Source organism: Acomys russatus, chromosome 13 (genome assembly GCF_903995435.1).
Source record: "Acomys russatus chromosome 13, mAcoRus1.1, whole genome shotgun sequence".
Classification (NCBI taxonomy): Eukaryota; Metazoa; Chordata; class Mammalia; order Rodentia; family Muridae; genus Acomys; species Acomys russatus.
Window position 1 is genome coordinate 48,447,785 of NC_067149.1, and position 11,877 is coordinate 48,459,661.

Consider the following 11,877-nt stretch of genomic DNA (forward strand, 5'->3'; position numbering starts at 1 on the left):
GCTTCAGAGGAGCCAAGGTTCTCTTCTGGCCTCTCTGGGCACTGGCATACATGTGCACACACACACACATACAATGTAAGTCAAATAAAACAAATATAAAAGATGGGGCTAAATTAATAGTGAAAAGCAGAAAAAGGATATTGACTCAATGTAGACACATCGAGAAGAGGAACCAAGATGTTCTGAGCTCTCCCAGGAACCCCAGCTCTATCATCTAGGTCCTAACATGGGGGTAGACTTTAAATAGAAGGCAAGAGAACTGCATACTTAAGCAGCCCTGGCCAGGTGTGTTTCCATCACTGATCTGCATCTCAGCTCCAGTCTCTCCTGTAGGGGATTGGGCAGGCTGGGCTGTGTGAAGCCCCCTCCTCCTCTCTGGCTGGCACCAGGCTTCAGCCATTTCCTTCTCTAGTGTGGGAGCCCTGGAGTGGGGAATTCCAATTCTCTGGGGTCCTTTGTTTCGAGATGTCAGCCAGCCAGACAGAAAGGCTCCTTAGGGCATCCTTTCTCAGGCTTGCCAGTTTCGGGGGTTTAACAGGAATTTGGGAGGCTAGAGCTTGAAGTTGATCCCCAAAGAGAAAATACAAAAGGCTTCATTTTCCATGGACCTAGGGACTAGAAACTCTGCCAAGCGTGGAGTAGGTGGGATTCGACTATCTCCCAGACTCAAATTGGTGGATGTAAAAGACTCCATTTTCTTCTACCTGGACTTACGTAAAAAAACTATCTTAAAGACAGCCTGGGACCTGCAGTCCCCTTCCTCAGGAGGCAGGGAGCAGTTGGCCTATGTGACAGTTAGATGTTCATCCATTATAGTCATTGTCTCACAGTTCTATAAACTGAGTGAAGACCATAGGCAAGGTGGGAGCAAATGAGATGTCTCCCCCCATTTTAACCTAACCGTAAATAAATGTGTGTGTGTGTGTGTTTATGCAGGGGCACATGTATGCCTTTGAGAATGGAGGTGGGAGTGGGGGGATGAGGACCCTGTACCGTTGTCTTGGGTATATGTGTTCTCTCTCTAGCCTCCGTTCCTCCTATTTCTCCCCCCAATCTCTCTCTCTCTCTCTCTCTCTCTCTTTCTCTCTCTCTCTCTCTTATGTTTTGAGACATTTGAGGCAGGGTCTCATATAGCCCAGGCTGGTCTTTAACTTGCTTTACAGCTGAGGCTGATCTTGAACTCCTGAACAGTTTATGCCTAATCTCTCCAGTTGTTAGAATTAACGGCACACACTACCTCGTCTAGCTGTATGCTAATCCCAAAGATGGGAGGAGAAAAGCCATGGGCCTATGTCATTATGGCCAAATTAACTAAAGTAAGTTTTTATATTTGTATGCATGGGCTGCCTCTCCCTAAGGTGGGATCCAAGAGTTTAGTAACGGAGGTGAGGAAGACAAAGTTTTCTCAAAGCTCTGGGGTGGGCTGGAGAGATGGCTCAGCCTTAAAGGCTAGGCTCACAATCAGAAATAAAGCTTAGCGGTAGGGGGTTTCCAAATGGGGCATTTGATGAGTAAAGTAGGCAGAGTTACAGGAGCAGAACGGAACAGAACAAGTTAGGCTTAACAACCTCCTGAGACAAGGACATGGTGGCAAGGTGGACATAACAACAGGTAGTTATAAGAAGGTAGCCATAACAACCCTTTTGAACAACGGGTAGGGTTGCAAGATGTTTCTAAACAACCTTTTGAAGCAAACACATGATGGCCATTACTGGAACTGGCAGCACAGAACCATTTGTAGTTAAGGTTATGAGTGGGACATAGTCCCATCCTGGAGAAACAGAGGCTAAATTATGTATAGATGGAACCTAGTTCATCTTTACTATAAAATGGCTTTTAAGTCTAAGATGGAGGCAGACTGATTCTTCACTGTACTGTTCTTTTCTTAAGGATATCTCTCAATATTCATGCACAACCTATGTCATTTATGATTCTTAATTCTGCTTAATAATCTTACCCATGGAGTAGTGGGAAGGAGATAAGTAGGAAGGAGGTAGGAAAAATAAAGTAAAAACAACCCAAAACAAAACAAAACCAACCAACAACGACAACAACAACAAACCAACAAAACCAGCTGGGCCGGCTGTGGTGATGCATGCCTGTAAACCCAGCACTTGGGAGGCAAAGGCAAGTGAATCTCTGGGTTTAAGGCCAGCCTGGTCTACAAAGTGAGTCCAGGACAGCCAAGGCTACACAAAGAAAGCCTGTCTCAAAACAAAACAAACAAAACAAACAACAAACCATACACAGAAAACCCCAACCCCAAAACCAAAGCCAAATGAAACAAACCAACCAAATAAACAAACAAACAAAAAACCCAATAACAACACACACACACACACACAAAACCAAAAACCAACCCAGCCAAACAAAAAACAAAAATACAAACCCACTATTAAAATACAAGAATTGCCACACAAACCAATCGAGATATTGATGGCTTAATGCCGCCCCCCACCTTACGAGCGAATCCTAAGCCACTCACTGGCCGTAGAAACACCACTCCTGAGGTGAATTAGCCCTAGGACAGCCCCCAGGGAGATTAAAATCTTTAATCCACACATTTTAGGTTCCCAAACACATTTAGCTGGCCAGTTCTTCTCTTCTCTCTACAGAACCAGAGACTTTCCAGTTGGTTCTCAAGCCCCTCCTGCTCTTATAGAAATCATCTTTTGTAAAGTTGGCAATTTCATACACAAGGAAAGTAGATGGCCCATGCTGTCTTACAACAACGTGCTGGCAGCACAGTTCCCCCCCTCCCCCCGCCCACTTCTCTAAAGGAGTACGCTAAGGAAATTGAGGATTCAAGGTTTTTCCTATTTCTTCCTTTATTTTTTTCCTTTCCTATGGCACACAGAAGCCTCAATACGAAAACTTAAAGAAACAAAACAACAAGAACAACAACAACAACAAAAGCCAAATTGGTCCAAAGCTAATATGAATATATTATGTTCTTTCAGTTTCCTGTTAGTCTGTGTTCATAACAAGTATTGGTTTCCCATGGTTGTTTGTGTGCCAGCTTCTCTGTTGGCTTAGCTGTTAACCCTCACCTATGAGTTGGCATTCTTGTTTTGTGTTTTGTTTTGCTGCACAAGATCACATGTCAAACAGCAGCAACCTCAGCCACAGAACAAGGCAGCTGAGGCAGCAACAAAAGTCATTAGAGGAAAAATTACGGTCGACACAGGAAGGCAGAGAAGTTGCTCAAAACGGGATCCAGTTTGCATTTCTTGCTGGCTGAGTCAGTAATGCAACCTGTAAAACGTAGAGATGATGCATGTTTTCTGCAAGAATTCCCAAGCAAGGATGGTCACAACAGTAAATGAACTGTGTGTGCTCAGGGTCTTGAAGATGACTGACCAAAACCCCTTTCTTCTCTCTAACGGTGTTTCCTTCATAGAACCACTTTATTTATTATAATTTAAAAAATATTTTACTTTATGTGTGAGTGTTTTGCCTGCATGGATGTCTGTGCACCACTTGTGTGCCAAGGTGCCCAAGGAGGCCAGTAGAGAGGGTGTCAGATCCCATCAAACTGCAGCTGCTGATGGGTGTGAGCCACCATGTGGATACTGGGAATCAAACCCTGGTCCTCTGGAAGAGCAGCCAGTGCTCTTAACCACTGAGCCACCTACTCCAGCCCCCATAGAACCACTTTAAAAATCTCATTTATAAAGGAAATTCTTCAGGAAAAGTAAAACAGCTAATTCTTATACTTGATTTTCATCTTGGTTAGTCTTTAAATCATGTGAGTTACATGCTTTGTCCAAAGTAACCTGAAAAGATGTTATGATTCGTCAGCCAATACAGAGACGCCTGCCCGAGAGGGGCGCCTCTCTCTTGAGAAGCTTGTACTCATGACTTGCATGGATATTCTCTCTGTCTCCCTCCTCTCTGTATCTCTCTTTTTCTCTCTCCCTCTCCTTCTCTCTCCCCCTTTCTCCTTTCTCCCTCCCCCTCTCTTCTTCCTTCTCTCTATGTTTAAATCTGGAAACGTGCACTGTCCCCCTATTAACCTCTTAATAAGCTAGCTAACCTGTGTCACTTTGTCTTGTCCTGAAAGTAGTCAAGGACTTGACTTTATCAGAATGGAGGTCCCTGTGGGAAACCTGTCAGGCTACTGGCAGCAGTGCTGGGCTAGATCTGCTCCCTACTGTGGGCACTGTCAGAATGGTTAGCTAGCAAGCAGTGACACCAGCAAATGCTGGAAGGATGCTGGTAGCCAGAAAACATACCCATGGCTATTGGAAACATAAAACAGCATTGTCAAATGTGGAAAAGAATTTGATACTTCTAAAAAAAAAATTAAGCATAGAGCTATATACCATCCAACAATTGTACCCTAGGCATCTATCACAGAAAAAAAAAATCTACACAGAAAAATACATAATTTTAAATAGTGGTTTTATTTGTAATTAATAAAAAATTAAAATAACTCAAGAGATGGCTAACTAGATACATTTATCTCATGGAATACTACTCAGCAATAAAAAGGAGCAAACTATTGCTATTACCCAGCAACAATAATAACACTCTAAAGAACTATATGTGTGTGTGTCTCAGAGCTAATATCTATTTGTCTAACATGTTGATGCAAATCCACAAATCTAGCCTCTAAGGGAATAAAAGTTGATTCAGGAGGCAAACTTGAGTGACCATAGCATGAGCAACAGAACTAGGTTGCCCCAGGGCCCGTGTTCCCACATGAAAGCAGTTTCATAGTAGCAGAACAAAGAAAGTCATAAGTCAAAGCGATTTTTAAAATACAATGGTGAGTACATCAGAGAGGTGGTTAAAGCAAGACTGGGGGGGTGGAGTAGGGGGCTAGGTGGGGGAGCGGGGTGGGGGTGGGGGAGCGGGGTGGGGGTGGGGGAGCGGGGTGAGGGTGGGGGGGGGGGTGGGGGGGGGGGGTGAGGGGTGGGGGAGGGGGGGGGGGGGGGAGCGGGGGTGGGGGGGAGCGGGGTGGGGGTGGGGGCGGGTTGGGGGTGGGGTGGGGGGGGGTGGGGGTGGGGGTGGGAGGCGGGTGGGGGGTGGGGGGGGGGGGGGGGGGGGGGCGGGAGGGAATCTTTCCTATAGGTCTCAGATGCTATCCGATGATGACATCTTTAGCTTTTGGGTTGGTGGAAGCTAGTGGCCTCTTACTGCGTGCTAAAAGTTTTGTCTGTTAACCACGGGCCTTAAAGTCCTACACAGAGGCAGGCAAGGACATATTTAGTTAGGGGGCTAAAGCTAGCCCACATAAGGTACAGTTCAGCCTCCCCATATCACGGCTGTTCTAATCAGTTAACCAGACCTTGCAGCACGTGTCTAGGAAATGTCATTTACAGACACTTTTGAAGTGACAGAATTAAAGATATGGAAATCAGGCGAATAGATGCTAAGAGTCAGGGAAGGAGGTGGAGAGCCTCCTTACAAGGCATGCTTCTGAGGCGGAAATGCTCTGTGCTGGGGCCGTGTCAAAACTCCGGTTGAAATTTGTACTATATTTTTTGCAAAATGTTGTACTGGGAACATAAGAATCTAGACTCTAGTTTTCTTATAACTGAACACAAGAGTCTATAAAGATCTCTCAATAATAATGAAAAACCTAAATAAATGAGATTATTCATTTTAGGCAAACCTAAATACTAACTAGATTTTAGGAAGTTTCCAAGTTTGATGCTACTTGTACGAGGGATGCTTAGTAAGGTGTCTTCGATTCTCGGAGACACACAGTGAATTCTTCAGAGCTGAAGAATCTGGACTCTGTAATTCAGCACCACATAGTCCGAGGGAGAAAAGGACAATGGTAATATATAGATTTATGTGTGGTGTGTTTGGTATGCGTGTGTTCAAAGGCTGAGAAACAATTAGACAGTGTACCCAAAATAATGCTAATAATGAGTGAATGTCATGTTGGAGTCACTGAAATATTTCTGTTTTCCCTTATGTGCAAAATCTATTTTTCAAAATAAGACATTTAGTACCACGTTTGAAAGGCCCTGCTCGAGGACAGGGAATGACTGAGCAGGTAACAGGTGCCTCCCTTTCCCCTCCAAGTCTCTGTTATTTGTCTTCTGAACCTGCAGCTGGGAAAGTGAAACCTAAGGTTGTGTGTGTGTGTGTGTGCCTGCTTCAGCACCACCCTCCTTCTCAGGGAGGACGGCTCTGCTGAGGGAGATTCCGTTTACAGCCTTCCTTATTCTTGACTATATGGGGACCACAAAAATTTAGGGTACCAAAACATCGAGGTGCAGATAGGAAACTAGGGAGGAACTGTGGAGATGGGGGTCACACGAGACAACATATACAGAAGTGAGCTTGGTAAACAATTATTACAACTTTATCAGCTCTCTCTCTCTCTCTCTCTCTCTCTCTCTCTCTCTCTCTCTCTCTTAAAACAGCAAACCTTCTTACTCCACGCTGCATGGTCTACCCTTCTTATGAGCAGGGGCGTCCTGGCCTCTGACATGACTTGTCTCTAAAGTAAGTTTTCCTGTCAGGGAGGGGACTACTTTGTCCAACCTAGTCTGTCAACAATTTCTTCTGTGGCCAAGTTTTGAGTGAAGTGGTTAGGCAGGGCCTCTTGTTTCAAAATTCAACTTTACAAAAATACAAAAAGTTAGGTATACTGCCAATGAAGATTCCAATCACACCGAAATCACCCCACTGTAAGCAGCACAGACGAGCCACAGGAAAAGCTCCTGGGGGGCCCAAACTCACTTTTGCAACAAGTATTACTGTGGTTTGAACTTAAATTCTTTCCTCCCTGGCATTGAAAAGGCATCTAAAAACCACAATTTTATTAGCAGTCTTCAGATGTACTGCCCCATAATTTGGTTTTATATTTAAGAATTTGAAACAATATGAAACTTATAGGAAGCCAGGCATGGTGGCACATGCCTTTAATCCCAGTGCTCTGGAGGCAGAGGCAGGCGGATCTCTGTGAGTTCGAGGCCAGCCTGGTCTACTAAACGAGTCCAGGATGGAATGAGTGATAGGAGCATAGTCCCCTGTAGAAGACCTTTGGCCCGACTGCTCCCAAAAAAACACCCGAGTGGCCCAAAGTGACAGATGTTCTGCAAATCAGCTAGCTGTGAAGTCATGAAAACCAAAAGTGTGAGGAACACTCCCGGACTGACAGGGACATGGTCTTCAAGATAAGCTCCGTGTCCTGAACTGGGTCTTTCTGTCGTAAGGGGTGTTGTTGGGACAACTGGTAAAATGTGAGTGATAATAAATTCACACTAAGGCATTAGGGGGAAGAAATGCCATGTGGAAAGCGTACTCTCACCTCTACCAGTGTCTTCTTACACGGCACGTTCCTCTCCCTGCCTCTGCCTTCTCACACATAGAACCCCACTCCAGCCCTCTAGGCTCCAAGGCCCAGGCACACGGCTGGACTCCTCAACGAGAGTGGGTTTTGACACGGGAGGGGGGGTGTGTGGACAGTCTCTTTGTTGTCACCCTCTGACATCCTGCCCTGGGCCACTGTGGAGTTCTATTACCTTGCTCAGCCTAGCTCCTGGTGATAGCCCTGGACTGTGCTGGAAGGTAAGGAGACAGCAGGGATGGGGAGGGAAGAGAGCCACAACAGGAATTGCAGTGGGTTCTCGCATCATCCAGGCATCCCCTGTCCTGTCCACGATTGACCCTCGTTCATTCCGTACTGGTGCAGATGTCAATCACTCGCTTTACTGAGCAAGCAGGATTAAAAAAAAAAAAAAAAATGATTTGGCTATAAGGAGCTGTTTGCTAATCACCACTGGGAACAAATCCACTTTGTTCCCTAGAACTCTACAGGAATAATATATTGACCAAACTATCAAATTTTGTAACATCCTCTTTTCATTCCCCTCCAGTTTTTGATGTTCCTGTTTTTGGATACAACTGAACCGATAGATAGAAGGTGCTAATCCCACAACCAATTGGCTAGCAGATGTATTGAGGACTTAATATATCTGTCTGAAATGCGTGCAAATGCCATGTTGTATACCTCAACCACTGATCAGGAGACAATGCGTTGCCCTCAGCACCATACTGTTTTCTATATCCAAACATGGAAATTCCGGTTCATTATCAACAACTCTGCATAGCTCATGCTTCTCACACTCACACACACACACACACACACACACACACACACACACTCACACACACACACACCTATTTACATATCTTTATGTTGTAACTACAACAACAAAACTGTTCATACAGTTCATAAAGAATTCATAAAGTCCTATTAGCTTCGGGTTAGAGATAGCTCTCTGTCACCTTTGTCCAGTGCTGGGGGTGGGAGTGGGGGAACCACTCTCAGAACAAACCCGTGTGGAAACCTCATTCTGATCCCGCGCATAATTCACCTAGCCCAGCAGCCAGGCAGCCCTCTGCCTCCACTCACACAGCCTGTAGATGAAACAGAGAGAGCTAGCAAGCATTCCGTGTGTGCATTCCAGATCCTTCAAACCAGGCTCGGCTTAGGCTGTGTTTGTTCATCGCACTTCTGGACCTGGTGTGCTAACTACAGCGGTCTGTTATTTTCCACAAAGGGGTGGAATTGCTCAGAGGTCCCGGTTAGAATCTTGGTTTCAGCACTCACGAACTTGTCACCCTAAGTTGGCCACAACTTCTTTGATAAAGCAAAAATTTAACGTTTTATTCTATAAAATTAGGATTAGACGTAGAGGAACAAAAGACCGTTGTGTAGGTAAAATTATTTTCAGAGTCTAACGATGAGCCGGGCAAATGACAGAGGAGCAGTAAATGTTATCGCTAATTGGCTCTTTACCCCTGGAGGTAGCCTCAGCAAGGGAGTCCTCCGCTGCTGAATCAGAAAGCAGAAGTTACAGCAATTGTGGGCATTTCCAATCTTAAAAATAGCAGATAAAAGGAGCATGTATCCGGGAGTTACCGGGCTGGGTCCAAACGAGGATGCTGAGATCCCGGTGCGGACAACCGCGGGTTCCCTAGGCGCGGGCGTACGTACGCGCTTCTTGCGCAGGCCCTCCCGCTCCGGGCCTGAGTTTCGCTTTCCTTTGGATCTAGGGGAAAACGAAAGCTTGGTAGTGAGGGGGCGTGGTCAGGCGTGCAGAGGGCTTGGCCCAGGAGCACCAGGGAGGAGCTGGAGGCTGCGGTGCTTTGGGGACAGCAGACGCTCCTGAGTTGCCAGGCTGGTAGGCTGCTTGGCTGTTCTGCTCCGCTGTGCCATGTTCTCCTTGCGGATCCGGTCCAGTCTTCGCTGGTGGGCTTGACTCGAGGTGCTTGAGGCAAGTTTGTGGCTTCATCCACTAGAGCTTTGCTCATGTATCTCCAGCTGATTAATAATTTTCTTGGGCTCTGCAGATAGTGGCAGTGTGTATTCTTGGCGTGCATGTACTGGGACAATGTTTATTTGGGCTTTAGTCATGATTTATGTTTAATTAAAAAAGGTTGCTTATTAAAAATTAAAACACCAGCCAGGTGGTGGTGGTGCATGCCTATTGATACAGAGAGACGCAGAAGGATCTCTGAGTTTGAGGCTAGCTTGGTCTACAAAGCGAGTCGAGGACAGCCAAGGCTATAGAGAGAAACCTTGTCTCAAAAAAAAAAAAAAAAAAAAAAAAAAAAATAAATAAATAAATAAATAAATAAATAAATAAATAAAACAACGCAGACAAAGTGTAGGGATGTTTCTCTTAATTTTCAACTCAGTATAATTTTTATGTACACTTTATCAGAAAAAATTTTATGCATATCTTTAACATTGTTGTGTAACTTGCTTCTTATTCTGCGCCTTTCCATGCCAATATTTAACTGACATGTCCTATGAAAAGTGTGTATTTGTTTAAGTAACTCATGGACACTTAGGTTACGTCTTACTTTTACTTGTAAAGAAGATTCATCAACAAATATCATTTTTGTATGCCCCTTTGTAAATACACAACCACATTTGTGAAAAACCTCCTAAAATTGAAATCAGTGGACTGGACACTGGAAAGATTTTTTCAAATCTCCTAAGTTGGGGTGTTTTAGATCTGTTCCCCAGTCTGCTTTTCACGTTCTGTGAAGAAAGCTAAATATAACTTTAAGCATAAACCTCCCCCCTGGAAGTCCAAGTTCATGGCATTTCAAAATAACAACTTAATTTTATACTTAATGTTGAGGCAGTTTATACTTTGAAGTCGTCTCAGAAAGCGAGGCAGGTGTTTCAGAACATTTTAGCACGTTTCCTGTGAAATGTCTTTTGTGTGCTTTGATACCATTACCTCCTGCGTTCGAGAACAAGCTGAGCAGAAAGTGCCATACGGTGTGGGTTGTACTACTGCCTGACTCAGTATGCAATAGCAGAGGACTTTTTTTAAAAAAAGGCTTCTCAAGCCGGGTGTGGTGGCGCACGCCTTTAATCCCAGCACTTGGGAGGCAGAGGCAGGTGGATCTTTGTGAGTTCGAGGCCAGCCTGGTCTATAAGTGAGTCTAGAACAGCCAAGGCTACACAGAGAAACCCTGTCTCAAAAAACCAGAAAAAAAAAAAAAAAAAAAAAAGCTTCTAGCTTGTTTTCTTTCTTTTCTCTCACTGTGGAAAACTGTGCTTCCCGGTCTTGGCACTTTTATGCAATGTTATGTTTATGAGGGAGAAAAATCACATCATCTTCAACTGAGTGCATCATGTGATTGGGCTGTGGCCAGAGCCCCAGTGGACCCTGGAAAGGTTTCTAGCATTTCCAGGCTGAGGATAGATGTGTCTACAGGCACCGTAAGGGGAGCACCAGTTTGCACCATGCCACAGGACCAGAGGAGCCCCAAGGTACTTTGCTAGCTTGGGTTTCCTCTGGAAAGGTCTAATTTGGTCCATCATATTGCCATTGTTCATAAAACTCGAGCAGATCACCAAGAATGAGGTCAAAGGCCAGAGCAGTGGTGTGTGTCTTTAGTAATCCGTGAGGATTTTAGCCCTAGGGAGGCTGAGTGAGACAGGAGGGTCTAGAGTTTATGGCGCTTCAGCACACACCTGTAACCACAGCATTGGGGAGGCTGGGGCAGGAGATTTGCTGAGAATCTGAGGCTAGCCTAGGCTACATGGTGAGACACCCCTCCCCCCATCTAAAAAAAAAACTATGCACAAAAGTCTGAGGTCAGTGGACTACATTACTAAACCTTGTCTCAAACGTTTTGACGACGAGGCTGCTTAGATGCTGCTGATACTGCTAGTTTTATCAGGGCATTTATAGCTGAGACCTGCTCTCTCTCCACACCCAGAGTCCCAGGGTCCGGGAGCAGCTAGGGAGGAACTCACCACCCCGAACTCTCATGCCATGCCACTGGCTCCCTAGCTCTTTCTCCCAAGAGCCTCGTTGATTCTGGGCTGCATCAGTGGCTCTCCCCACGGTGGGTTATTTCAATCCTTGGCCCTGGTTGGACTGATGCACGCTTCAGCAAGGGTGGGGCCAGGCGTCTGCTCTGGAGCCAGTGTCTTGAATCACTGGTTGCGTTTAGGAACGCAGGGTTCTCCACTCTGGCAGCTGTACACATCCTCTCTGCCCGCTTGCCACCTCCCTCAGTGCCCTTTGCTTCCATTCCCTTCCCCACCACGCTGTGCTACCCGCCTGCCCTCAGTACCAGCATGAGCCTTTAAAGAGTCCCCTTCACTGTCAAAGTGATCTTTGTAGACTTGCTCTCCATGCGCTGGCTCTGCCTCCCAAGCTGTTCTGGGCAGGTGAGCGCTCTGCCTGTATGTGAGGCTGTTTGCCTCAGGCCTAAGCTGGACCATGTCTGCTCTGTCCGACAGTCCACTAGCCGTGACTCCGGGTTCCGTTTAATGAGCTAATTAGTAGTAAGATAAACCTCACGTACTTGCTCCGCCACCAAAACAGACTGTCCCCAAGCAACAAATGCCCCTTCTCCAGCCCTCATGCCCTTGCC